The sequence below is a fragment of the Cryptomeria japonica genome, chromosome 8, assembly GCF_030272615.1.
Source record: "Cryptomeria japonica chromosome 8, Sugi_1.0, whole genome shotgun sequence".
NCBI classification, from domain to species: domain Eukaryota; kingdom Viridiplantae; phylum Streptophyta; class Pinopsida; order Cupressales; family Cupressaceae; genus Cryptomeria; species Cryptomeria japonica.
This window is the reverse complement of record NC_081412.1, coordinates 617,844,137-617,872,021: the sequence shown is the minus strand read 5'-3', so window position 1 is coordinate 617,872,021 and position 27,885 is coordinate 617,844,137. Positions and strand designations below refer to the sequence as shown.

At 34.2% G+C, this 27,885-nt stretch overlaps 2 pseudogenes; both read left to right on the top strand.

The window, feature by feature from the left end:
* The first annotated feature begins 2,675 nt into the window (after positions 1-2,675).
* Positions 2,676-8,454, top strand: LOC131043667 (UDP-glycosyltransferase 88B1-like; annotated as a pseudogene).
* Positions 8,455-25,699: 17,245 nt separating this feature from the next.
* On the top strand, positions 25,700-27,636 carry LOC131043679 (UDP-glycosyltransferase 72B1-like; annotated as a pseudogene).
* The last annotated feature ends 249 nt before the right edge of the window (positions 27,637-27,885 follow it).

Here is a 27,885-nt window from a genome sequence, read left to right as displayed (position 1 = left end):
CTCAAATCATTGAAATGATAAATTAGGGAACATGAACCTTAGAGAGAATTTAAGGAATCTAGTTGAATTTAACAAAGATAATTCATTTAAAATTTCTATGAAAATTATAAAAATTAGATCAACTTACAACATGTAAGAACATAATCCTAATATTAAACTTAACTCTAAAACTATAAACTATACTAGAATCCTATAGTTGAGGAAGCAAGCAAAAGATACATTCCCTCTAGATGAATTAGTGAATCCAATTTTCTCTTCACGTATAGAATATATATTTAGAATATATGTAGGTTTGTTGAAATTTAGAATAATGTAGAACATGTAGAAATCTAATATAAGTATTTAAATTAAATATAAAATTAGAAATTATCTTCAAATCTTATATATGAGTAAGTAGAGGAAATAAATTTACAACTCATAGATATGAACTAGTGATTTTAGCCAAGATAAACTTTTTAACATTTATGTAGAATTTAAATTTTATATAATTACAAAAAAAAAGAAAGAATGTATTTTTACAAAATAAATAAGGCTAAAATTAGAAACTGTATTAAACCCTACAGCTCAAAAGTAGGGGAGATATCTACAAACCCTCAAGAGAAACTAGTGAATTTTTTGTATACTAGTAAATTATTTGTATAGAATTCATTTAGAAACCTGTGTAGAATTTGAAATGTATATGAATGTAAAAAATATAAATTTATTGTTTTATTGAAATTAAATCTAAAATAAGAAAATATATTTAAACCTAGAGTTCATAAAGTAGAGACAAATAAAACCTATGAGTATGAAATTTTTTAATACATATTAAAAAAATTATACATGCTTTGTTTCCTTTTGATATATCTTTCTACCCTTTTTGTGAGATAAATTTTGCTCATTTTCTATTGAAATTGATCACATGGCCTTGCTTTGTCCTATCTTATCATTTAGCATTTCTTCTAAAAAAAAATATTTTATCAACATTATTTTGTCAAATTTTCTCTTTTCTCAAACAATAACAAATTATGAACACAATATTTTATAAAAAATATCACGTGTAAATAATCAAAATTTGATTTTTTTTTAACAAATTTGATTGCCTTCACATTATTATAGTATCTATTTATTTTTAAAAATCAACCTTACCTCTTTTATACAAATTCAATTTTATTTTTTTTATTATTCTTGAAAACCTTCATTTAGTTTTTTTTTAAACAATATTTATTAATAGTTTTGTTAGAAATTGAAAGACCTTTGGGTATTTATTTAAATGTCGTACAAAGTAAGATTCTTGGATGGTCCCTCGCCTTTGCTTTTCAAAATTTTCTTGGAATTTTCAATTATAAACCTTTGGTTGGACCTTTAAATGAAATCAACTAAGTATGACAATTTGATGGTATTAGCATTCTAAGAAACCTTTCCCATGAATACAAATTTAAATATAGTTAATTTGATTATTGTATTTATTTTTATTTATAGTGAAGATAGTTCTTTCAAAAATTATTAAGGACTTTGATCCATAAACATGAAAGAATAGTAACATAGATGAATTAAAAAATATATATATATATGCACTAGGTATTGATGACCTTGTCCCAATTATTAAAAAGAAGTTGGTTAGTTCAAGTACATACAAAAAAGATATAGAAATAAGAATAAGAATCACTACTTATAGAAATATATTAGACCATGCAACAAGCTTCGTTGACTCATGTAACAATAAATTTATATCATGAACTCAAATCATAACTTATATGCATACAAAAATTTTGACAAGTCAACTTGGTTTCACTTCAAAAATATTCTATTCAATTATCTAAATAATTAAATGAGTATTCATATATGCTTGATGACCATGAACACACTAGGTATGCAAAATAATCTTTGCCCACGCTAGGTATTTTGCAATGACAATAAGACACTTAGTGTGATGAAATGATTTTGTACATAAAACCCAAAAGAAAACTAAAGGATATTTATCTTTACAATTTAATATATATATATATATATATAATATCCATACTAGTTATGCATTATATGAGTCCTACAATAATTTCAATACTATCCACACATTGCCTAATTCATTTATCCTAGCATATGGATAAAATCAAAGAAAACATACCCTTGAATATAAAATAAATTAATAAATATATTTATAATATCTATATTAATTAGACATAATTTCATTTCACTTGTGTATGCAAATCGAGTGACTAGACTACTCTAGAAGTAGCTATCTAGTCCTTAAGATACACCAATGTATTAAAAAATTGTCTATGCACATACCAAAAGAACATGTGATAAGATCGTTTTTTAAATTTAATAATGAAATTACAAAATAGAAAAATAACTGTATTCAGATTTTTAATTTAATTATTAAATTAAGAAAACTGTCTTTATCACAAGTCCATTTATATTCCATTTATGGTATATAAAGTTCTCTCTTACATTAGTACATTCTAGACCATTTCAAATTATTCCAATATGCTCCACATCAAGGAAAGCACAATACACACGGCATTGGAATGAATCCACACCTGTTTCCGAGTACGTAAATAATTTGAGTCGCTATAGGCTGTTCTTATCTGTCTGGCAGATTCCGGTGGCATTCATGACAACCACACAACCACAGATAATCCAACAATTCCCAATTGTCCCATCTGCAAGAGTCATTTCATTCTCGGACATTGCAATATCTTTTTGGGAATCTTCTAGTTTTCTAGCCCCAAATCTCGCTATTAATGTGAACAATTCACGAGCATCTCTTTACTGGCACAGACCAGAAAGAGCTTTAGTGAGATATACTGCAGCGCTTAGCGGAAGACCATCACAATGGAAGTGCAAAGTGGGAGGAGAAAGCCTCATGTTGCCACTTTCCCATGCGTAGGAGTCGGCCATTTCGTCCCTACAGCGCAATTCGCAAAGCGGCTTTGTGCTAACCACGGCTTTTCTGCAACCGTAATAACGAGCAAGTGGATGCAAGCAAGTAAACAAGTCACATACGCTAACTACTTGGCATCTTCAGGCCTTGACATACGCTTTACAGAGCTTCCCGATCTGGCCTTCCATGACGAGCACGACGTGAGTATGAAGCTCCAAACTCGTATATCAAAGTACATGGAGAAAGCCGCACCACATGTGGGGGATATTCTCCACTCCTTGCTCAGTTCCTCTTCGCCCATCTCTACCTTTGTTACAGATTTCTTCTGCACCGCCACTTTCGATGTTGCAGCCAAGCTAGGCTTGCCCACTTACGTATTCTTCGCATCCGGTGCGTGTATGCTTTCACTTATGTTAGGTTTCCCCAAGGTCGCCATGGAGCATAATGTTTCGTTTAAAGATGAAGGGGAACTTTGTATAGAGATACCAGGGCTTCCGGTATTTTGCGCGAGGGATTTGCCTGAGCCAATGCAAGACAGATCCAATGAGGGGTTTCACTGGTTTCTCCACCATTACTCTCGCCTTCCAGAAGCTACTGGGATTCTGATAAATACTTTCGAAGACTTAGAAAAGGAAGGTTTAGAAGCCCTCAAAGAAGGTAAGGTTCTCAGCTCTTCTCCAACGCCGTCAATATATACAATTGGTCCCATCATATCCGAGGGTCATGAGACACACGAGTGCCTGGAGTGGTTAGATCAACAACCTCACTCCACCGTTGTGTTTGTCTCCTTTGGAAGCGGAGGTTTTTTGTCGAGGGCGCAGATTGCAGAACTAGCGTATGGACTGGAAACAAGTGGTCATCGATTTCTGTGGGTGGTGCGGGGAGAGCATAAGTATCTCACCTTCAATCCCAACCAAGATACGAACCTTTCAGAGCTTTTGCCCGATGGTTTCGTGAGTCGAACCAAAGATAGAGGACTTGTGGTTCTCAATTGGGCTCCTCAAATTGCTGTCCTTTCTCACCCGTCCGTTGGAGGCTTCCTTTCTCATTCCGGTTAGAGCTCTACACTAGAAAGCATTTCGAATGGGGTTCCAATGATCTGCTGGCCTCTGTTTGCTGAACAAAAGTTGAACAGGCTTATGCTGGTTAATCAGTTCAAGGTAGGCATAGATATAAAGATGGAGAAAGACGGGTTTGTACATAGAGCGGAAGTGGAGAATGTAGTAAGGGCGCTGATGGAAGGAGAAGAGGGAATTAAAGCAAGGGAGAATATGCGTGTATTGAAGGAAAAGGCAGAGCTTGCGTTGATGGAAGGAGGGAGTTCGTAGAAGTCCTTGGCCATGGCTGCTTCTCGTTTCGTGCAGAAGTAGAGTTCAAATGACACTCGACTGTCACAAATGTATGGTTAATTAGTTGTATTGTTATCTGTTTGATGTATATATCTATGGCGTTTATTTCACGATATCCGCAGAAAGTTTATTTATTATAGAGTTTAAAAGAAAAAAAACAAAAAAAAACTATAGCACGGGATCAAATGATCACATTGTTCGGTCAAATGGCTTTCAATGATCATGGCAACTGGCATGTTTTTGTTCTTTGCCTTCAGATAAATCTAAGCAACTTTTTCTTGTTATTTTGTAATGATTCGGCATAATATATATTTTTATCTCTGACTTAAATACTTTTTAAAAAACTTCAGGAAGAGCAAGATTCTCTAGTATATGGATTGTTGTATTAGGATGGATGACTTGATATGAGAATTTCTTTTAAAAAAAATTTATTGCGTTGAAAGCATTTTTTATATGAATTTCATTGGAATGTACAAATATTTGGATCTTTTCAATAATAAATTTATATATTGAGATAAAATACTAGTGCTTGCATCAAAAGATGTAATGGTTATGCCGATAGGAGGATATAATTTGAGTGATATATTAGAAAGAAGAAAAAATAGAGAAGAAAATAGAAATGCACCATTTTTTGAAATGAGAATCCTGGTGGCAAGTTTATGGCACCTTATCAATACAGTTAGGGTTAGACTTGTTGGTAGATGCTCTTCCTAAGTGTACAAAATTGAAGTCACATTATGTAAAACCACTCTTTTGCAACATTATGTCAAAGCATTAGTTATTATGGAAACAATTAGCAGTAAAGAATAAAAAATAATAATCCTATTTGATCTCATAAAAAGAAGGCATTCATAATGTTAAAAGTTCTAAACTAACACTATCTTCAAATTTATAAATATATATTCCCAAAATTTGTGTTTTTTCAAAAAATTTTATCACAAATAAAAGTAATGGAATCCAACATATGAATAAATTTTTAATAATAAATTAAAAAATACAATTCATGAAAAAAAAACTAAAAAAATATTTTTATAACAGTAAAATTATTCTAAAAACTTACTACACATTTTACAAAAATACAAATAAATTTTTGTTCCTCATAAAACTTGATTGGTCATAATCTACACTAATCTATATATATATATAAAAGGCCCGAACAACCTTGTGAAGTGACAAATACAACATGGGACCCATTTTATTTTTCAGGCCAATTTACTGTAGTGAATTGATTCATGGTATTACCGAAGTCAAAGATGGATTATTATTATTAGTAGTAGTAGGAGTAGGTGTATTCTTTTGAAATAAATAATTATGACCTCTAAACGGCTCATAGCTACCTGCTCACTATTTGAGCAAAATAAATGAAAGGATTTAGAATTGTAAACTTCTCAGGTCAAGTGTGATAAATGAACAAGTAATTGCAGCCTGAAATATAAAGAATTGGTAATGAAAAGACAACAAATCTCTAGAACAAGAAGTAGTCAATAGGGAAAGGAACTTGATATGATGTTTACATGTCATATTTGAAACAAACAAGAAAGTTAATTTTATGAAAGTTTATATTTGAAGAATTATGTTAAATTAAAGTACAAATCAATTTGATCCTGTAAATTATTTGTACATTTAATATTCTTGATTCACAAATTAAAAAGAGAAATAAACATGTTATTGAAAATATTACTGAATGCTAGTTGATTATTTGTCGTTGGTGAAGCAACATCAATTGGAATTCCTCTGATTTCAGACTTTTCTTCATAATGAATTGTATTAGGTTTGCATATGCCAGACTTCGATGTTAACATACTATCTTATCTTTTTACAAATGAGATTTACAACCCACTTAATCTTCTGCTACGATAGTGTGGATTTTTTTAAAGATTCATCTTTTAGGGGTTAAAAATTTATGACATTTCATATATATCATAAAAGAAGACTTACTATAGTTAAATTCTTTTTTTCATATTTGAAGATTATTATTTTTCAATGAAGATTGATAAATTATTATTCAAATTTTTAATTTAGCAATAAATTTTTTAAATAAATATTATTTTAAATTTATAATTTTTTTATATTAAATTTTGCTAATTTTTTAAATAAAATTGTGAAGTATATGGTTAAAATAGTTGAACTTATGTTCAGTGTTCATACTATTTTCTTCTAATCAATCAAAGTATACCTATCTGATCAAGAATTTAAAACCCACTTATCAATCAGAAAAAGTAATATTAATCAAAGCTAAAGCTCAAACATTGGAACGAGGTCAGCAACAACATCTTCTAGGAAAAGTGGGCAATTGAATCTCAGCTTAGCTAGCTTGCATATGTATATGCTAAGGAGGGGCTTTAAGTCTAATATTGAAATTAAAGAATGAAGTTGAAACTATGGAGGAGGAAAAATGTACCAGAGACAACAGGTTGAAAGATAGGGAAAACATTAGCTTAATCAAAGCTATGTTGGAATACATACAACCTGTAACGTGGGAGGGGGAAAAAAAATTCGCACACCTGGACCTAAACCTGTTGTTCTCTCACATCCTGTTCTTTGTTATTTCTGTCTCTGATGAGTCCATATGTTTGGCTTTGTCCATTTAAAGAATCTAAGGCGATGCAGTGGAAAGCAATGACTGCTATAACTTGGTGTGCACTCCACAGCAATATAATGCCCAATACTTACATTTAGGGGAAGAGTATCAGTAGTCGTCATAACTACACGCACCTACAGATCCTAAACGGTACATCACATTTTGATTTTTTCTTTTTAGTAGTTTTCGTATGGGACTTAACTGTTTATAGTTATTGATCTGGCTTCTGGGTAGTAACTATGCACATATGCACAAAGGTCAAAAAGTACACATTTCAAAGTGTCCCTCGATACCTAACTAAAGATGTTCCAGTAACCTTCAACTCAAAATCGCATGTACTTGTTGACAAATGTCCCAATAGTGGTGCACAAATGTTCCAATAGTTGTGCACAAATAGACCAATTAATTACAAGAATGATAACATGACAATAAAATGACGGTTATTGGAACTATGTTATCTATTAATGCTCTTCACATAATAAACTTTAGACACCGTGCTCGTTCTTTTTACTTTTTATTCCTGTAGTTGGTTCTTGTAGCTGGTTTACCAGTCAAGTCGACACCGTACTTACCCATTTTTGTTGGTTCTTGTAGCTGGTTTACCGGTCAGGTCGACACCGTACTTACGCCTTTTTTTACATGTAAGAAATAAAGTCTGTTGTGAGAGATTAAATTTCAACGGCATCCGAACTCGAAGTGGCTCATTTCACAGTCTGATCTTAATGTGCAGTGCGAAACTTTGGATTGTGAAACACGTTTTGCTTCTTTGAAGCGTAGAATTCACTGCCCATGGCTGGACAAGACGAAAACTGCGACGGGAAGTTGTTCCTTCAGATAAAAAACGGACCTTATCATGGACAATGAAACAATTTTATATGGCGTGTAAAAAAGTATCCTGTAAATCTCGACCTGACGGAAAAAAAATCTGGCATCTGACAGTAGACAAATCCGGTGGCCATTGCCACCGTATATAGCATATTGGCTAATTTTAAATTAATATTTATTTTTTTAATAAACAGGATAAATGACCAAAATAAATCCGGTGGGCGATGGTTTCCTGAGTCGAACCAAAGATAGAGGGCTTGTGGTTGTCAATTGGGCTCCTCAAATTGCGGTCCTTTCTCACCCGTCCGTTGGAGGCATCCTTTCTCACTCCGGTTGGAACTCCACACTGGAAATCATTTCGAACGGGGTTCCCATGACAAGCTGGCCTCTGTTTGCTGAACAAAAGTTGAACAGGCTTATGCTAATTAATCAGTTCAAGGTAGCCATAGATATAAAGATGGAGAAAGATGGGTTTGTGCCTGGACCGGAAGTGGAGAGAGTAGTAAGGGCGCTGATGGAAGAAGAGGAAATTAAAGCAAGGGACAATATGCGTGTATTGAAGGAAAAGGCAGAGCTTTCCTTGATGGAAGGAGGGAGTTCGTACAATTTCATGGCCATTGCCTCTGCTCGTTTCGTGCAGAAGGAAGCGTTTAAATGACACTCAACTGTCAAAAATGTATGGTTAGTAGCTGTACTGTTATGTGTATGATGTATATGTCTATTGCATTTATTTCCTGATATCCGCACAAAATGGGTTTCAATAATGATGGCAACTGGCATCTTTTGGCCTGCTGTTAAACTGGTTTCATAATACGGATCAATAGTATTTGTGTTATTGATTTTTGTCATGATCAGTAGAGTTGACTGTGGTTTTGATTGTTCAAAATTTTTAGAAAAATCAATAACACTCATTTTCGTATGTATTTAACGTACCATTTTAGACCGAAAAAAGTTGTGTCCATATTTTGCGCTAGGAATCTGTGTCTTCAAATAAATCTAAGCAAGTTTTTATTGTTGTTTGTAATGATTGAGCACAATATATTTTTTGATCGGACTTAAAAATTTTATTAAAAATTTCAGGAAGTGCAATATTCTCTAGTACATGGATTTTTATATAATGTTGGATGAGTGATATGAGAATCTCTTTTGAATTTTTGTTTTATATATATTTGTTTTAATTTTAATTTTCTGGAAATCTATATGTTGTAATTGAATATAATTTTTTCATTAATATATTTTATTTTGAAAGTAAAAAATATAATTTTCTAAAGTTGTGATATGTCCAAATTTCAAATTTAATAAAAGTTTGAGTGTAAAAATTAATTGAACTTTTGTGCAAAGCTTTCCCTCATTTTTTTTGGAATTTAAGAAGACAGTCAAACTGATTTTTTTTTATGTAATTGAAATATTAACAACCATGTGATATCTTCTAACATTAAAAATACAAAGACACTTTAAGTTTTTGTGTACTCATATATAAATTGTTTAGCAACATAGATTACAAAAGTTTTTTTTTTTTTACTCTAATATGATGTTCTATATGAAAATAAATCTCACTTCTAAAGTATTTTATATGTAATTTAAATTTTTAATAATGAATAGAAATAAATATTAAATTAATAAATATAGATAAGAGAATTAGAAATAGTTTAGCTTAAATTTTCACCTCCTTCAATATGGTCATCAAATTGACCACACAAGGCATATAAAAGTGTTCATCCTAATCAAAATAGCAATTTAGAATCTAAAATACATCATCCACCATCTTATGTTTGGAAAATAAAAAATAATTGCATTAAATTCTAACCTCTTGATCTTAGTCATCCAAAATATTTTTTATATTTTTCTTTTATACCTTATCATATTTTAATAGCATGTTATATTTGATCATTGCGCTTTTAAAATGTGCCTAGTTTTTTTCTTGATTATCTATGGTAGGTACCATAAACTCTTGTAATATTGATAAAGAATTAAATCTAATAATCCTAAAATCATGGTCCTACACATCATTAGATTAGATGTTACACATTGTAAGCCTTGCACAACTATCACATCAAGTTTACAAAGGATACATATTTATGTATCATTCCTAGTTTTTTTTTTATTATTTCTCTTCATATTTGGGTGAGATTCTACATGTCTCAACTCTACTGTTTATTAAATTAGGTTATGGCATAACATTAGTAATCTAAAATTGTAATCTTGCATGTAACATGAATAAACATTTTAACATGGAATAATCAAAGATATTCTCTATCTTTAGACACACATAGGAATTATATTTATTTCTTTGAATAGTTTGGAATTGAAACTAAGAACAAGAAAACTGACTTAGTTACTAAGCTAAAATAGAAGGCATATGGCCATGATAAAGGTTAAGGGGCTGCAAGAATTAAACAAAGAGCCTGTCATAATACTTTAAAATATAGTTAAGATGGATCAAAGGAGTAAGATAATGTAAAATATAATAATGAAGGATCATATCAAATATGGGATCTCATGTTTATAAGATTAACTAGTAGTGTAACAATATTTCAAAGGATGAAGATAAATGAACCCATATCAAAATATATGTTAACAATACAAAAATAAGGGGACACATGATGTCTTCCATGTGAAAGGACATGAAAATAAAAATTCCAATGTAAAGGTGAAGATGTGTCTAATACAGTGTTGTCATTGACTTCAAAATTTATGTCATGATGTTGATGTTAAAGAGATTGTGTTATGTTGGAGAATTTAAGTACAACAGATAACATAGATTGGTAATGTTGGATGGCTCTCTTAATGTTTTCATCATGTATCAATGTCAATTGCTCTTAATTTTCTAGTGTATTTGTGGAGGTCTATAAGTGTCTACAATAGGTTTCTAAGACATATTACCCAAATATAGTATTTGTATCATGTTGCATGTCATAGTTTTAGGTACTATGTTCTACCATTCTTGGTAGTTATGACTTGTGGTTGGGAAGATAAGTAAGGATATACACAAAAATAAATATTCCAACATTTCAAAGGATTTGGCTGGGTAGATATAAAGGTTAAAAGTGATAGAAGGTTGATTGAGTTGGCTTGTTGACTATGTAGATGTTCCTATTAGATGCGTATGAAGATGGTTTTGGACTAGTTGAGTTCATGTGTTTGATAACACATACCATGATCTCACTCTTGTTGTAATATGTTGGCTTTAGGATTGGCCAACTACATGTTTGGTTGAAGAGATTAATCTTTTTTGACTTGCGTATATTATAAATAAGTTCTACAAAGACATGAAAGTTCAATTAATATTGCAATGCATATATAATCTAAGTAATTGCACCAATATGGGGGATCAAAACGAGGTCTTAAGATGCCACTTTTAGTATGATTACACTCAAAATTTGAAGATGTAAAAGGACAATAGTTATAGTGCTTTGAATCTACATTTTAAACCACTATTTTATATTTTTTAAATGGTGGAGATTAAGGGTTTAAAAAATGGGAGCCACACAAAGTGTTCCTATTTAAAAAAAAATAGAATAGCATGACAAATCTATTTTGGTCCATATAAAATGTTGATTTTTTTTTAGAATTGAACAAATTTCTCTAGTGAGAATAACACCATGTAGTTTATTCCATACTTTAGGGCTTTTTTTTTAATGAATATATGATTATTTGATATTTTCAAGGTAGACACATCCCGATAGTTAAAATTTTAAGCAAAGTCCCCCTTAAAAGTTTAAGATACAAACAAAGAATTGAAAAATCAACATGTTTAGAATCTAGAGTCTAGTTTCTAAAATAGTAATTTGTTTCAAAATATAATGTACATGTAAAAAACTATGCCTAAAATAACACATAATACATATTTCCACAAAAATAAACACACTAAAACAATAAATAAAAATGAAAACATTAACATAATCAAAATTTTAAAAAAATAATATTGTTAGATAGATAAGAGAGAGATTAACATCATTGTGGTAATTAGTTCATTTGCATTGAAAAATTTGCAAAGCTCAAGGAGAGAATGACAAAAAATGTGTGATTTATTTTACCTTTCCAAAACAACACATATTTCATATGAAATCATCACTTGACTTTGGATTGGATGCCCAACAAAAATCCCAATACAAAAAAATTCACCAAATTGTCTTCATTGGATAAATTCTCTCTCTCTCTCTCTCTCTCTCTCTCTCTCTCTCTCTCTCTCTCTCTCTCTCTCTCTCTCTCTCTCTCTCTCTCTCTCTCTCTCTCTCTCTCTCTCTCTCTCTCTCTCTCTCTCACACACACACACACACACACACACACACACACACACAATTTTATTAAGGCTTAGAGTTTACAGTTTACAATTGATGATGCATAGTTGAGGTTTTAAATTTCACTCTATTTTATCTCCTTCTCTATCAATACTTCCTTTTCTCGGTCTCTTCTCTCTCTCACTCACCTATCTCTCCCCTCTCTAGATCTCTCCCACCTTTTCTCCCTCTCTACCTATCCTTTCCTCCTTATCCGCATCTTTATCCCTCCCCCCCTCTCTCTCTCATTTCTTCTTTGTCCCTATCTTATTATTTCTCTCCCCTCTCCCTATTCTCTTAATCACTACCCCTCCCCCTCATCCTATCTCTCTCCACATCTCTAGGTCTCTCCCTCCCTTCCTCTTTTCCACTCTACCTCTACCTCCTTATCTTATTACCAGCATATCACTCCCCTTATATCTCTCTCACCTCTATCTCCTTCCTAGGTCTCTTACTCCTCTCTCACCCAAATCTAAATATCTCACCTATATATATCTCTAGGTCTTTCCAACTCTCCCCACCTCTTTCCCTACATAACTAACCCTCTTTCTCTCTTTTTGAACTTATCTCTCATTTTCTTTCTCCATCTACCTCTCCCATCTCTAAGTATCTTAATTGTGCCTTGTCACTTCACCATCCCTCCCTCCTTAGACCTTTCTTTTTCATTCTTATTATTTGTCTCCTCTTCTCTCTCCATCCTATATCTACATTGCCATCTCTCCTTTCCTTTTATAGGGTTTAGGTAATATGATGTAGGATATAAGGTTTAGGGTTGAGGGTTGAGGGTATAAGATTTAGGGTAGAAGATTGATGGTGCAAGGTTTATGATACATAGGGTTGAGGGTGATTCATGTATTGGTACTTTCCTCTATCTCTTTCTCTCATTTTCTCTCTTCTCTCTCACCTCTCTCTCCCATCTCTAGATCTCTCCCTTTCTTTCTTCCTTTCTCTCTCTCTATCATGCATCCCTCCTTAACCCCATATCTATCTCCCTAGCTCACTATGTCTTATTTTATCTTTCCATTGTCTAGGTTGTCATTTCTACTTCTTATCTTCTCTCTCCCCTATTTAGGTTTATCCATCCATCCATATCCAACTCTCTACCTCTACTTCCATGTCTCATTATATAGCTCTCTCTATATTTGTCTATCTCACTCCTCTCTCTCCTCCTTTATGTTTCTGACCTCCTTATTTTTCACTCTATTTTTATCCCTTTGTCTCCACTTCTATCTCCACAATTCTTTACCCCTTTCCCATTATGAAATTTCTCCCTCTCTACTCTCTTCCCTCACTTCCCTATCCCGTCCTTCGTTATGTCCCTCATTCACTCCATGTCTATGTCTCCTTCAATTCATTCTTACTCCTCTTCGTCTCTTATTTTATTTTTTCTCACATCTTCTCCCTAAATTCCCTAAACATTATCTTGCATAGGGTTTAAAATCCATAAACTATTTAGGGTATATCTTTTAGATAATAGAGTGTATGATATAGAATTTAGGGTATATCATTGAGGGTATATATGTTAGGGTTAAGGATATTGTTCTAAGGATTAGGGTACAAGATTGATGGTACAAAGTTTAAGGTATGTAAGGTTGAGGTTATTGCCCATGTTAATACTTCCATCCATCTTTCCCTATCTATTTCTCTCTTCTCTCTATCATGTCTCTCTTCCATATCTATGTATCTCCCTTTATTTATTTTTCTCGTCCTCTCTATATACCCCTACCTCCCTACCCCAATATCTATCTCCCTCTCTCTCTCTCTCTCTTATTCTCTCTCCCTCTTTTATTCTCTCTCTTCATTGTCTAGGTCATCACCTCTACCTACCATCCTCTATCTCTCTCCTCTTTATCTTTCTCCCTCCATATCCACCTCACCACCTCTTTATCTATGTCTCATTACCCATATTTCACACCCATCTCTCCCCATCTAGGTCTCTCACCTCTTTTTATCCCTCTAGGTATCTCACCTCTCTATTTGTCCTATATTTATTTATCCCCCTTCCACTCCTCCTCTCTTGCCATCCCCCCTTACCCATATTCCTTTATGAACTCTCTCCTTTTCTCTCTATCCCCACCTTCTCTAGGTCCGTCACTCACTCCATGTCTAACTCTCCCTCCATCCCTTCTTACTCCTCTCCCTCTTTGTTCTTTTGTGTCTCCTATTCTCTCTCCTTCCTCTCTATAGAACACTACATCTCCCTCCATTTTATATTGTATAGGATTTAGGGTATAAAAACTATTTAAGGTATAGGTTCTACTAAATATGGTGTATTATGTAGGGTTTAGGGTATGTGTTCAATGATACAAGATTGATGGTAGATAGTTAAGGGTACATAGGGTTAATCGTATAGCCAATGTTGATATTTCTCTATATCTCTCCCTCTCCCTCTCTCTCTCTCTTCTCTCTCTCTCTCTCTCTCTTCTCTCCCTCTATTCTCTCTCTCTTCTCTCCCTCTATTCTCTCTCTCTTCTCTCCCTCTTCCTCCCCTCTCTATGTCATCCTCCCTCCTTGTCCCCATATCTATATGCCTCTTATCTTGCCTCCTTATCTCTCTCTCTCTCTCTCTCTCTCTCTCTCTCTCTCTCTCTCTCTCTCTCTCTCCTTCAGATCCCTAGGTTTCTCCCTCCATCTGTCTCATTATTCACCTCCATCTATCTTGTATCTATCACACCCCTCTCTGCCCATCTAGGTATGTTACCTCTCTCTCTTCCTCTAGGTATCTCACCTCTATCTTTCCTATCTCTAGTTCTCTCCCTCTCTCACACCTTTCTCTCTCAGTAATCACCCCTTACACATCTCCCTTTATGAAAATTATCCTTCTCTTATCTACCTTCACTTGTTTCTCTCTCATGTTGCCCTATGTCCCTCACTCACTCCATGTATACCACTCCCTCCATCCCTTATTACTCATATCTCTTTATTCATTTTTTCATCCTCTTACTCTCCCTTGCTTTTCTAGGTTATCACCTATCTATCTTCTTTATATGTTATAGGTTCAAGGGTTTATAATTTCTATAGGGTATAGGTTTCAGTGAATATGATGTAGGATATGGGGTTTAAGGTATAGTGTTGAGGGTATTTGTATAGGTTTTAGGGTATAATATTGATTCTATAGTTTATGGTACAAAGGATTGAGGGTATTGCCTATCTTGATACTTCCCACTATCTTTTTGTCTTCCCCTCTCTCATATCTCTCTTCCCTCTCTAGGCCTCTCCTACACTTTTCTTCTCTTTCCCTCCTTACTCCCATATCTATCTCCCTTTGTCACTCTCACTTATTGTCTCCCTCTCTTATTATTTCTCTCCATTAACTAGGTCATTATCTTTCCTCTAACCATTTTATTCTCTACTCTCAAGGTTTATCTTTCCCTCGCTCTACACATATCTACCTCTCCATCCATGTCTCATCACCTAGTTCTCCCTATCATCCTTTATCTATCTCACACGTTTCTCTCCCCATGTATGTATATCACCACTCTTTCCCCCTCTAGATTTCTCATGTCACTATCTATCCCCTTTCTAGTTCTCTTCCTCCCTTTCTACCTCTCTCTTCATCCCCCTTTACTACTCGTCTCCCTTTATGAAGTCCTTCTCTCTCTCTCACTCCTCTCTAAGTTACTCCCTCCCTCCCTCTCCACGTCTCTACCTCTCCATCTATGTCTCACTAGCCACCTCTCTCTATCCCCCTCTATCTATCTCAACCCACTCTCTCCCAATGTAGGCATAGGATATAGGGTTTTGGGTACAATACTGATGGTAAAAGGTTTAGGTAACATAGGGTATAGAGTTTAGGTTTTAGGATATTATTCTCTTTCTATCTCTTATTTTCTCTCTCCATTGCCTAGGTCACCATCTCTCTTTCCACCCCTCTCTCTCCCAACTCTAGGTTTATCTCTCCCTCCCTCTTCACATCTCCAGCTCTCCATCCATGTCTCATTAACCACCTCTCTTTGTACCATAATATCTATTAGGTTTTAGGGTTAAGGGTATTGGTATAGGGTTTTGGGTTTTGGTTTCATAGTAAAGAGTATAGGATTTAGAGTATTGGCTTTATGATTGAGGGTATAAGGTATAATGTATAGGGTTCAGGGTTCAGCGTATAGTATTATAGGGTTGAGTGTATTATTATAGGGTATATAATTTAGCTTATAAGGTATTGCATATAGGGTGCATAGTTTTTGGTTAATGATATTGATTATAGGGTTGAGCTTATTAGAACTACTGCTGAGCATATAGGTCAAGGGTCTAGGGTTTAGGGTTGATGATATAATGCATCTTTTTTGTTGTTTAGGGTATTTTGTTTATAATTGAGGTATTTGGGGGTAGACTATCATTTCATGGAAATTAAACTAAATTTTATTTAAAAACCCTAATTCAGTCTAGAATTTAGTCAAACCATGAAACTAAAATACTAGAGATATTTACCTTTTTGACCTCCTCTATGCCTTAATAGCATCTTGATGAATATTTCACAACTTCAAGATAAAATGTGATAACAAATATGAGTCAAAAAAATGTGGGTCATAGAATAAATAGTAGAAATTAAAAGTAACTTTACATTTTTTAAGTACTTTTACATTTGATGCTCATGGAAATTTTAGAATAGTTTCTCTGATTGTGACAAAAAATTAAAGCAACATCTTTATGGTCCCCCATGTTGGTGAACTTCCCAATCCAATTAATTTCAATTACAATGTGTAGTTGTTGTGATAAAAGTTGTGCAAGTTTCTTACTCAATAAGGAGAAGTATAGATACGATAAAATGTGCAAATTAATATGCAAATCCTATAGATATTGTGGGAATGTTCTTAAGAAGGTTAGGTTAGATCAGACATATGATGAAGGTTGAGTTTAGAAGGTTCACATGATATAGATTTTCTATTTCCTGTAACTTAGTTGTATTTTATTTTGGTGTCTCATTGTATGAGTTGGTACTCAGCGCTTTGGATTAGAAGATTGGTTTTTCCTATAGACTAGTGCTTACAAATCATATTAGGGATTAGTATCTCTATCTTAAGTTGAAATTCCCATGGGTTGATGCTTGCAATTTCATTTTAAGTTCTTTATTATTCGGTGAGGCTAGATTTGGGTAGTAGATCCAATTAGCTATTCTCACTTTATTTTTACCCTTCTTGGTTTCAATGTATATATTTGGTCATCTCTTGTGTTGATACTCTTGCATAGTTTTTTTCATGATATTATGAAATGTAGTAATGGTTTTGATGTTCCATTGGTTTTGAAGTTAAAATTATCATATATTAATTCACCCCCACTCTCTTAGTATATTTTTGCTTAACAAGATACTTGAAGGCCTTCATGTGTAAAATGCGAGATTAATAATGTATATCCAAAAGGAATGGGGTGAAGATATATAACGGTCCTTGATGTGACTCAAACTATTTCTTGTTATAAGATTATAGTTAAAGAATGATAAGAAAATAAGATATAAATCAACTGATTGATAAGAGACATTGTAGGTCATGAACGCTTATAAAAACTAAGGATGACAATATGTAACTAAATAAGTAAAAGGTTCAAAAATATCTAAGGTGAATATTAGAGCATGTTCTTAGGAACTAGTTCATATAAGTTTTAATATACATCAATTTATGTATTAATAGTTAACATAATTGCATTAGTTGCATATTTATCATTAATTAACAAATAACTATGTCAAAAGATAATGAACTCAAAAATTTATAATTTATAAATTTTTCACTTATATTGAGTTTATATATGATTAAATTATTTATATTATCAATTGTACATCTTGTATGAAAGTATAATATTTTTAAATGATAAAAATGAATAAAAATATGTCATTCACTCAAATAACTAATTCAATAAATAATAATTAAAAGTTTCAATAATGTTTTACTTGGAGGTAAAAAAGAAATAAAAATTATTTATTCATTCATCCATTGAGTCCAAATTTCAAGAGAAAGAAAATGCATGACCAAATATTCATCATGAAAACCCTTTTATGGTGTTATTCCTTAGAAAAAAGGAGGAGATGACAAGTTCACAACATAAAATTCAAGAACAGTGGCATAAAATTGGGGCAAAATGTATTTTTCATACAAAAAATTAAAAAAATTTGATTAAATATATATGTTTCTTATTATCGCGCATGAATCCAAACCATGCATGAATAGTATAATATCTCAAACTATCATTTACTTTTAAATGATTTTGAGAGACTATATTCAAATACCATTTCCCATGAAATAATATTTGTTGGTACATATGCCCATAAAATGTAAGTCATTAGGTAAGATCATATTGTTGGTATTTTGGTATGGTTTTGTCTTTGATGTCAACACCTACTAAAACTCTAGCACTTTGGAGAATCCAGCTACATTCATTGGCAAGCAAGTGACTATTGCATAGTCACCAGTATATGGTACACCAACAAGATATAATGATCACTGACACTTGAAATGACATGGAAGACACCTAGTAATATTGAAGACATCATGTGGACATCTTGTCTTGAAGAATCGGTTATTGACATTTTCATATTTTCATATTTGCCTGTTACCGGCAAATAGGTCCAGGGTTACACCAGCAGATTTATCTTTTCCAGATCAGCATGGCATGCTATGGAGATGATTAATTATTGTTGTAAATGCACTAAGCCAACATGTTCAATCAAAAAATTGCATCAGATATTGTATTGTTTGTAAAATGATTTTATTGTAATATCTTGTAGGGCCGACCTACTAAAATTGGTCTTAGGTTATGGTATAAGTGTAAGGTCTTAATTGTAAGATCGAATGTGGAATGAGAAGAAGGTCTTTGTGAAGGTATATGAGAGATTAAGCAGAGATATACACAAAGACATCATTTAAAGGTGAAGCTAGGTTTTTGTGAAATCATATCAGCATTACACCAGTATTGAATCTAGCATATGAAGATGCTAATTTTAGCAATACATTCTTATTGGATTTAACCATCCAATTGTAGTCAGTGTGACTCACATTTGTGTTTGAGCAGTGAGCTCTAGGCGCTTGGCCTTTCTGCATGTGCAGACCCCATTTATGTACACTTACTATCTGTAGTAGTATCATCTGATTGTGGGTAAGGTTTCCCACTGTGGTTTTTCCCCTTATAGGGTTTCCATGTACAAATATTGGTGTTATGTGTTGTGGATGACTTTGTCTTTTATTTTCATGTATTAATCTCTACCGGTATTGCATTTATCTGTTAATCTGTCCACTAGTATATCAGACTGTCTCACCGGTACTAAGCAGTAAATTGTTTAAGTTATTTTTGGCTTAAAATTATTAGACAACTGATTCACCCCCCCCCTCTCAGTTGTCCTCGGAACCTAACAATTGGTATCAGAGCCAAGTCCTCTTTTGCAAAAGTTTAACAACTTGAGAAGATCCAATGTCTACTAACTATTTTAGGAAGGACAGTCCTAAACTTGATGGAACCAACTATGGGATATGGAAGATCAGAATTGAGACACATCTGAATTGCATTGGGAAGGATATCTAGGATGTTACAAAGAATGGCTATACTGCTGCCACTACCACCTAGCCTAATCCACCTAACTTGACTAAAGATGAAGAAAATGATTGCAAAGCAAGAGAAGCACTTTTGAGCGCATTAACAGATCAACAAATCATGGGATTATCAGACAGATCAATTGCTAAAGCTATTTGGGATCATTTGGAAACATTGAATGAAGGAGATTCCATAGTCAAAATTGTAAAACTTGAAAGCTTCCGGGTCAAGTATGAAAATCTGAAAATGGAAGAAGATGAAAGGAAATCTGCTTTTATGGAAAGAGTAAATGAAATTATTCTGGGTATTAAATGTTGTGGAGGAACCTTAAGTGAAGATGAAATTGTTTCAAAAGTTTTAAGAGGATTGCCACCGACATACAAAATGAAGGTTACTACTATAAATGAATTAAGAACAATGGCTAATACATCAGTAACTAGGGATACATTGATTGGAAAACTTTCAGCCTTTGAAATTGAGGAATTTGGTCCTGTTGCTACTATAAAGATAGATTTAGCTTTCAAAGCATCAACATCATCTACATCATCATTTGATAAATCTTATTGGAAAGCCTTTTATGCAAGAGAACTTGAGGAATGTAGGAAAGAACTTGAAGAACTTGAGGAACTTGAAGCACTATTTGCAAGAAAAATGCCTAAAGGTCCAGTTGGAAGTAAGTATGAAGGTAAAGCACCCTTTAAATGTTTTAACTACAATAAGATTGGTCATATGGCTTCAAGATGCCTTGATAGACATGCTAGACTAATAGAAGAAGCTAGAAGGACATACAAGCCTAATCCCGAATATCAGAGATACAGATTTAAACAGAATAAGGAAAAATCTTGTTATGTTGCTGATGAAGGAGTGACTGATGATTCTGATGAAGATCCGACAGACAATGGATGTGTTTTTGTTGCTATAATAGAAGATCAACTGGCACATGTAGTGCAACCGGTAGAACAGGCCTTAGCAGCTAAAATTGAAGCAAAGGATGAATGGATCATTGATTCTGGATGCTCACATCATATGACTAGAGACAAAGGTAAATTTTTGAACTTTCAAGAATATAATGGTGGTTTAGTAAGATTTGGAGATGACAAAGCTTGTCAGATCAAAGCTAAGGGTTCAATATCTCTTGATGGTAAGCATAACACTGACAATGTCTACTATGTAGAAGGTTTAAAGAATAATCTTTTGAGTGTTGGTCAATTAGTTGAGAAAGGATTTCAGCTACAATTTATGAATGGAAAATGCAAAATCATGAACAGAACTGGTTTAGAAATTGCAACCAGTAATCAGACTAGAGGTAATATCTTTCATTTAAATAATAGTGAGAAGACATTGTTGATTGCAAGTATAGATGAAAGTTGGCTATGACATAAGAGACTATGTCATGTAAACTTTGATTGCATGGTAAAAATAAGTACTACTAAGGCAGCTAGAGATTTACCTAAAATTGTCAAACCTCACAATACAGTATGTAAGGAATGTCAATTTGGAAAATAGGTTAGAATTAGTTTCAAAAGTATTCCAGAAAAATCCAATAATGCTCTTGATTTAATTCATACTGATTTATGTGGTCCAGCTAGAACTAAAAGCTTACAAGATGATAGATATTTCATGCTAATCATTGATGACTATTCTAGAATGTGTTGGGTTACTTTTCTTAGAGAAAAATCAGAAGCACTTGGAAAGTTCAAACTGTTCAAAGATATGGTTGAAAATGAAACCGGTAAGAAAATCAAATGTTTGAGATTAGATCAAGGAGGTTAATTTACATCTAACGAATTTAATACATTCTGTGAAGTGAATGGAATTAGAAGACATCTATCAGCACCTCTAACACCTCAGCAAAATGGAGTTGTTGAAAGGAAAAACATAACCATCTTGGATGTAGCCAGAAGTATGTTATCAGAAGCAAATCTACCACATGTATATTGGAGAGAAGCAGTAAGTAGAGCAGTCTATACATTCAAAAAAGTTCACATGAAAGGTGAAACTGGTAAGACCCCTCATGAACTATGGTTTGGTATTACACCTACTCTTAAATATTTTAGAATATTTGGAAGCAAATGTTACATTAGAAGAGATGAGAATATTGGGAAATTTGATCCTAGAAGCGATAAAGGAATATTTCTTGGTTATTCATCTAAGAGCAAAGTATATAGATGTTTTAACAAAAGATTGCAAAAAATTGTTGAGAGCACAAATATAAAGATTGATGAAAAATTCAGAGGAACTTTGAGGTATATAGATTCTGAACCGGTAACAAAAATTCTAACAAATGAATCTACACTGAATCCACCAGTACAGAGTGAAGATCCAGTTACACCGGTATCATCTGAAAATTCCACTGTGATTGAGGAATAACAGCAAACAAAGACACCCCGGTATGTAAGATTGAATCATTCTGAAGATCAGATAATTGGAAACAAATACAAAGGAGTTATGACAAGAGGAAGATTGGCAAATAAAGAGGTATGTCTTATTTCTCAAATTGAACCATCATCAATTAATGAGGCACGTGAAGATAAATATTGGACTAAAGCTATGGAAGAAGAATTAGAGCAAATTGAAAAAAATAACACTTGGACATTAGTTCCCCGACCTAAAGATAAAAATGTAATTGGAACAAAATGGGTATTTAGAAATAAACTTAATGAAGGTGGTAATGTTATTCAAAATAAAGCAAGACTAGTGTGTAAGGGATATTCTCAAAAGAAAGAAGTTGACTATAATGAAACTTTTGCACCAATAGCTAGAATTGAGGCAGTTAGATTGTTTTTGGCCTTTTTAGCACATAAGAACTACAAAGTATATCAAATGGATATTAAATGTGCATTTCTGAATGGAGTTCTTGAGGAGAAAGTTTACATTGAATAGCCTGATGGATTTTATTTAATAGATGACAAAGATATGGTTTGTAGGTTAAAGAAAGCATTGTATGGATTGAAGCAAGCTCCAAGAGCTTGGTATGCAAGATTGGATAAGTATCTTTTGAAAATTGGGTTTTCTAAAGATAATGTTGACAGTAACTTATACTATAAAGTAACTAATGATGACATCTTTTCTATAGAAGGTTTTGTTGATGATATAGTATTTGGAGGAGAAGAAGGATTGTGTAAAGACTTTTCTATCAAAATACAACAAGAATTTGAAATGTCTATGATTGGTGAAATAAGATTCTTTTTAGGATTGCAGATTTCACAGACTGACAAAGGTATATTCTTGAGTCTATCAAAATACTTAAGAGAGTTACTTAAGAAATATGGGATGGAGAACTCTAAATTGGTAAGCACACCTATGACTACAAATGACAAACTATCTTTAAGAGATGAATCTACACTTGTTAATCCAACAAGGTACAAATCTATGATAGGAGGTTTACTGTATTTAACACAAACAAGACCTGATATTATGAATGCAGTATGTATTGTTTCAATATTTCAGAGTAATCCTAGAGAAAACCATGAATCAACAGTAAAAGGATTTTTCGGTACTTACAAGGCACTACAAATCTTGGATTATGGTATCCTCGAGATGAAAACTTTGACCTATGTGCATACACAGATGCAAATTGGGCAAGAGATGTGGATGACAAAAAAAGTACCACCGACGAAGCATTCTTTCTTGGAAACAGATTAGTTTCTTAGTTGAGTAAGAAACAAAGTTGTACATCTTTATCAACAGCAGAATCAAAATATGTTGCAGTAGCAACTAACTATACACAGGTACTTTGGCTTAAATAAATCTTGAAAGATTTAAAGGTAAAATGCAAGGAACCTATAACTATCTATTGTGATAACACAACAGCAATTGATATATCTAAGAATCCGGTACTACATTCTAAAATAAAACATGTTTCTATCAAACTAAATTTTCTAAGGGAAAAAGTTGAAGCAAAAGAAATAAAACTGGTTTATGTGAATACTAAAGAACAACTTGCAGATATTTTTACTAAACCTCTATCTAAGGAGACTTTTGAATATCTTAGGGAACAGCTTGGGGTCATATGCCCACTGGTAGATACTTAAAAGTTGATGTCTGTCATCAACCAACAGAATTAATAGAGATATATTTTTAAGTTCGGCTTTGATGAGGAAACTACTTCTCAGGGGGAGTAGTTGGTATATTATAATTGGTTGGTATTCTGTATATGTATCTAACAATTGGTATTTTGTTGTAACTTTGACATTTGATGTCAAAGGGGGAGAGATATCTATGGAAAAACAAAAACACACTATCTTTTGGGAAGAGATTGGTACAGAAAAACATAAGGAAACTCATGTTACTCTCAGGGGGAGAGATTGTTACTTTAGGGAGATTGTTGATTTTTACACTTGGCATTTCTGTTTTGGCACTTTGATGGTTTTTCCATCTTGTGTTGCCATCAATGCCAAAGGGGGAGATTTTTGGTATTTTGGTATGGTTTTGTCATTGATGTCAACACCTACTAAAACTCTAGCACTTTGGAGAATAAAGGTACATTCACCGGCAAGCAAGTGACTATTGCACAGTCACTGGTATATGGTACACCGACAGGATATAATGATCACCAACACCTGGAATGGCATGGAGGACACCTAGAAATATTGAAGACACCATGCGGACATCTTGTCTTGAAGAATTGGTTATTGACATATTCATATTTGCATATTTGCCTATTACCGGCAAATAGATCCAAGGTTACACTAGCAGATTTATTTTTTCCAGATCAGCATGGCACGCTATGGAGATGATTAATTATTGTTGTAAATGCATTAAACCGACATGTTCAATTGGTTATTGCATCTGATAATGTATTGTTTGTAAAATGATTTTATTATAATATCTTGTAGAGCCGACCTACTAAAATTGGTCTTAGGTTATGGTATAAGTGTAAGGTCTTAATTGTAAGATTGAATGTGGAATGCAAAGAAGGTCTTTGTGAAGGTATATGCGAGATTAAGTAGAGATATACACGTAGACATCATTTGAAGGTGAAGCTAGGTTTTTGTGAAAGCATATTAGCATTACACCGGTACTAAATCCAACATATGAAGATGCTAATCTTAGCAGTACAATCTTATTGGATTTAACCATCCAACTGTAGTCAGTGTGACTCCCATTTGTGTTTGAGCAGTTTGCTCTAAGCGCTTGGCCTTTCTGCATGTGCAGACCCCATTTATGTACACTTACTATCTGTAGTAGTATCATCTGATTGTGGGTAAGGTTTCCCACTGTTTTTTTTCTCCTTATAGGGTTTCCACGTACAAATATTGGTGTTATGTGTTGTGGATGACTTTGTCTTTTATTTTCATGCATTAATCTCTACCGGTATTGCATATATTTGTTAATCTGTCCACCAGTATATCAAACTGTCTCACCGGTACTAAGCAGTAAATTGTTTAAGTTGTTTTTGGTTTAAAATTATTAGACAACTGATTCACACCCTCCCCCCCCACCCCGCCGCACACCCCCCCCCCGCCGCACATCCCCCACCCCCCCCCCCCCCTTCTCAGTTTTCCCCGGGACCTAACACATATCATATATTTACAAAATATTTTTTAATAAGTCAATTTGGCTTAAGTTGAAAACTATTCTAAGTATTTATCTAATTAAGAAGATGAAAATTCATGTATACTTGATGATCATGAGCACATTAACTATAAAGAACAACCTTTGCTATTACTATAATAGATGGATTGAAAATTATCTAATTGATGTCCAAGGGGTTGAACTTAGTTGGTTAAAGCATTGAGTTCTCAATGTGGAGACCCAAGTTCAACTCCCATGAGGGACACCTTTGTGTAGAATTCTAAGTTGTCACTCTTGGTTTTCCATTGGTTGTTTAAAGTGGATTTCTAAGTTGTGACTCTTGGTCTTTCAATTGTTATTTCCAGTTTGGTGCTCAAAAAGAACTAGTATTTGTCATGACCAAAGAAACAAAGAACAACTAACATATATAACACTTTTCTAATAAACCTATACTAGTTACACATTATGTGACCCTAAAATAACATCAATACCATCCACACATTATCTTATTAACTATTGAAAAAAAAACCACTACATTCAGATAAATCTGCACCCTTAAATACCACATAAACTAAATTTATTTAAAATATCGTTACTGAGTGGACAATGTAGGCACTTAAAACCACTTCATGCTATCCGCAAACTCCCTACTTAGGCCATTCCCGTTCACCCAAAGATCAAGAGGACCACATGAACACACACGGCATTGGAATCAATCCGCACAGCTGGATACTACGCAAATATTTTGTCACTATAGGCAGTTCTTGTCTTGCTGCACATTATGTGTTGCCTAGTTCCAGTAGGATTCATGACAACCACAAACAATTCAACTATTCCCAATTGTTCTTCATCCACCGATATTACAAGAGTTTATCAGGAATCTACTAGTTTCTCAGCCCCAAATTTCGATAATTATATAAACAATTCACAAGGATCTCTTAATTCGCACAGACAAAACAAAGAGCTTAAGTGAGACATAGAGCAGCCCTCAGTGCAGAACCCTGCAAAATGGAAGTGCAATGTAATGGGAGAAAGCCTCATGTAGCAATTTTCCCATGCGTAGGAGTTGGCCATTTTGTCCCTATATCTCAATTCGCAAAGCGCCTTTGTGTCAACCACGGCTTTTCTGCAACCATAATAACTAGCACGTGGATGCGCGCAGCCAAGCAAGTCACATACGCCCACTACTTGGCATCTTCCGGCCTTGACATCCACTTTACAGAGCTTCCCGACGTGGATTTCCATGGCGAGGAAGACCATGATATGAAGATCGAAACTCGCATATCAAAGTACATGGAGAAAGCTGCACCACATGTTGGGGATATTCTCCACTCCTTGCTCAACTCCTCTTCGCCCATCTCTGCCTTTGTTACTGATTTCCTCTGCACCTCCACTTTCGATTTTGCAGCGAAACTAGGCATACCCACTTACGTATTCTTCACGTCGAATGCGCGTATGCTTTCTGTTATGTTACACTTGCCCAAACTCACCTCGGAGCATGATATCTCGTTTAAAGATGTGGAGGAATTCTGTGTAGAGATACCGGGAGTTCCAGTATTTTCCGCGAGGGATCTGCCTGAGCCTATGAAAGACAGATCCGATCCATCGTTTCATTGGTTTGTCCATCACAGCAATCGCCTTCCAGAAGCTACCGGGTTTTTAATAAATACTTTTGAAGAGCTAGAGGCTGATGCTTTGAAAGCCCTCAGGGAAGGCAAATCAATGCCATCCAGCTATGCAATTGGTCCAGTCATATCGGAGTCTCACGAGACACACGAGTGCCTCAACTGGTTGAATCAGCAACCTCCCTCCTCCGTTGTGTTTGTTTCCTTTGGAAGCGGAGCATTTATGTTGAGGAAACAGATTGCAGAACTTGCACATGGACTTGAATCAAGCGGCCACAGATTTCTGTAGGTGGTGCGCGGGGAGGAAAAGTTTATTACCTTCTCCCCCAAGCAGGTTACGGACCTTTCAGAGCTTTTACCCGAGGGTTTCGTCAGTCGGACCAAAGACAGATGACTTGTGGTTCTCAATTGGGCTCCTCAAATTCCGATTCTTTCTCACCCGTCGACCGGAGGTTTCCTTTCTCACTGCGGTTGGAACTCCACACTGGAAAGCATCTGGTATGGGATTCCGATGATCAGCTGGCCCCTGTTTGATGAACAGAGGTTTAACAGTTTTATGCTGGTTAACCACGAAAAGGTGGCCATTGATGTCAAGATGGAAAGAGATGGGTTTGTAATGAGAGCGGAAGTGGACAGAGCAGTGAGGGCACTGATGGAAGAAGAAGAGGGAATTAAAGCGAGGGAGAATATGAGCGAATTGAAAGAAAGGGCGAAGACTGCATTGATGGCAGGAGGGACTTCGTACAAGGCCATGCCCACTGCCGCTGGTCGTCTCATGCAGAAGTAAGAGTTGAAAAGACACGACTATATTATGCATATGCCCATGGCGTGTTGAGATTGTGTATATGTTTTATCTGTATCATGTATATTTGAATGGCGTGTTGAGGTTTGTGTAAGTGTTTCAGGAAAATGGACAAAGCCTCTAATGTAGGTTTCAGGAAGGTCCAATCCATAATATTGTATGTTTATTAGTCCCTGCCTTACTGCCTTATACAAGGCAGGAGACTAATGTTATCAAGCGTCATCAATTTGCAATTAATTTATTCCATGGCAATTCCGTGAAACAATATGAATATAGTCTGATATTAAGTTTTTATTGTATGCTAGAAATGTTTGTATCTCTTAGTCAATAAGAGAAACATAAAACTAGAGGTGTCAATGAAACATTAGATATAAAAACCAATTTAGTTAAATTTGTTTAAACAAGATAATCTTTCAAGAGAGTTTCATTGTTCTCTATTTCATAGGATTCTTCAAGTCATGGTTGCTCTCAAATCATTGAGCAACTGATCTTTGAAATAACAACTCCAAGAACGAGTGATAAACGTGA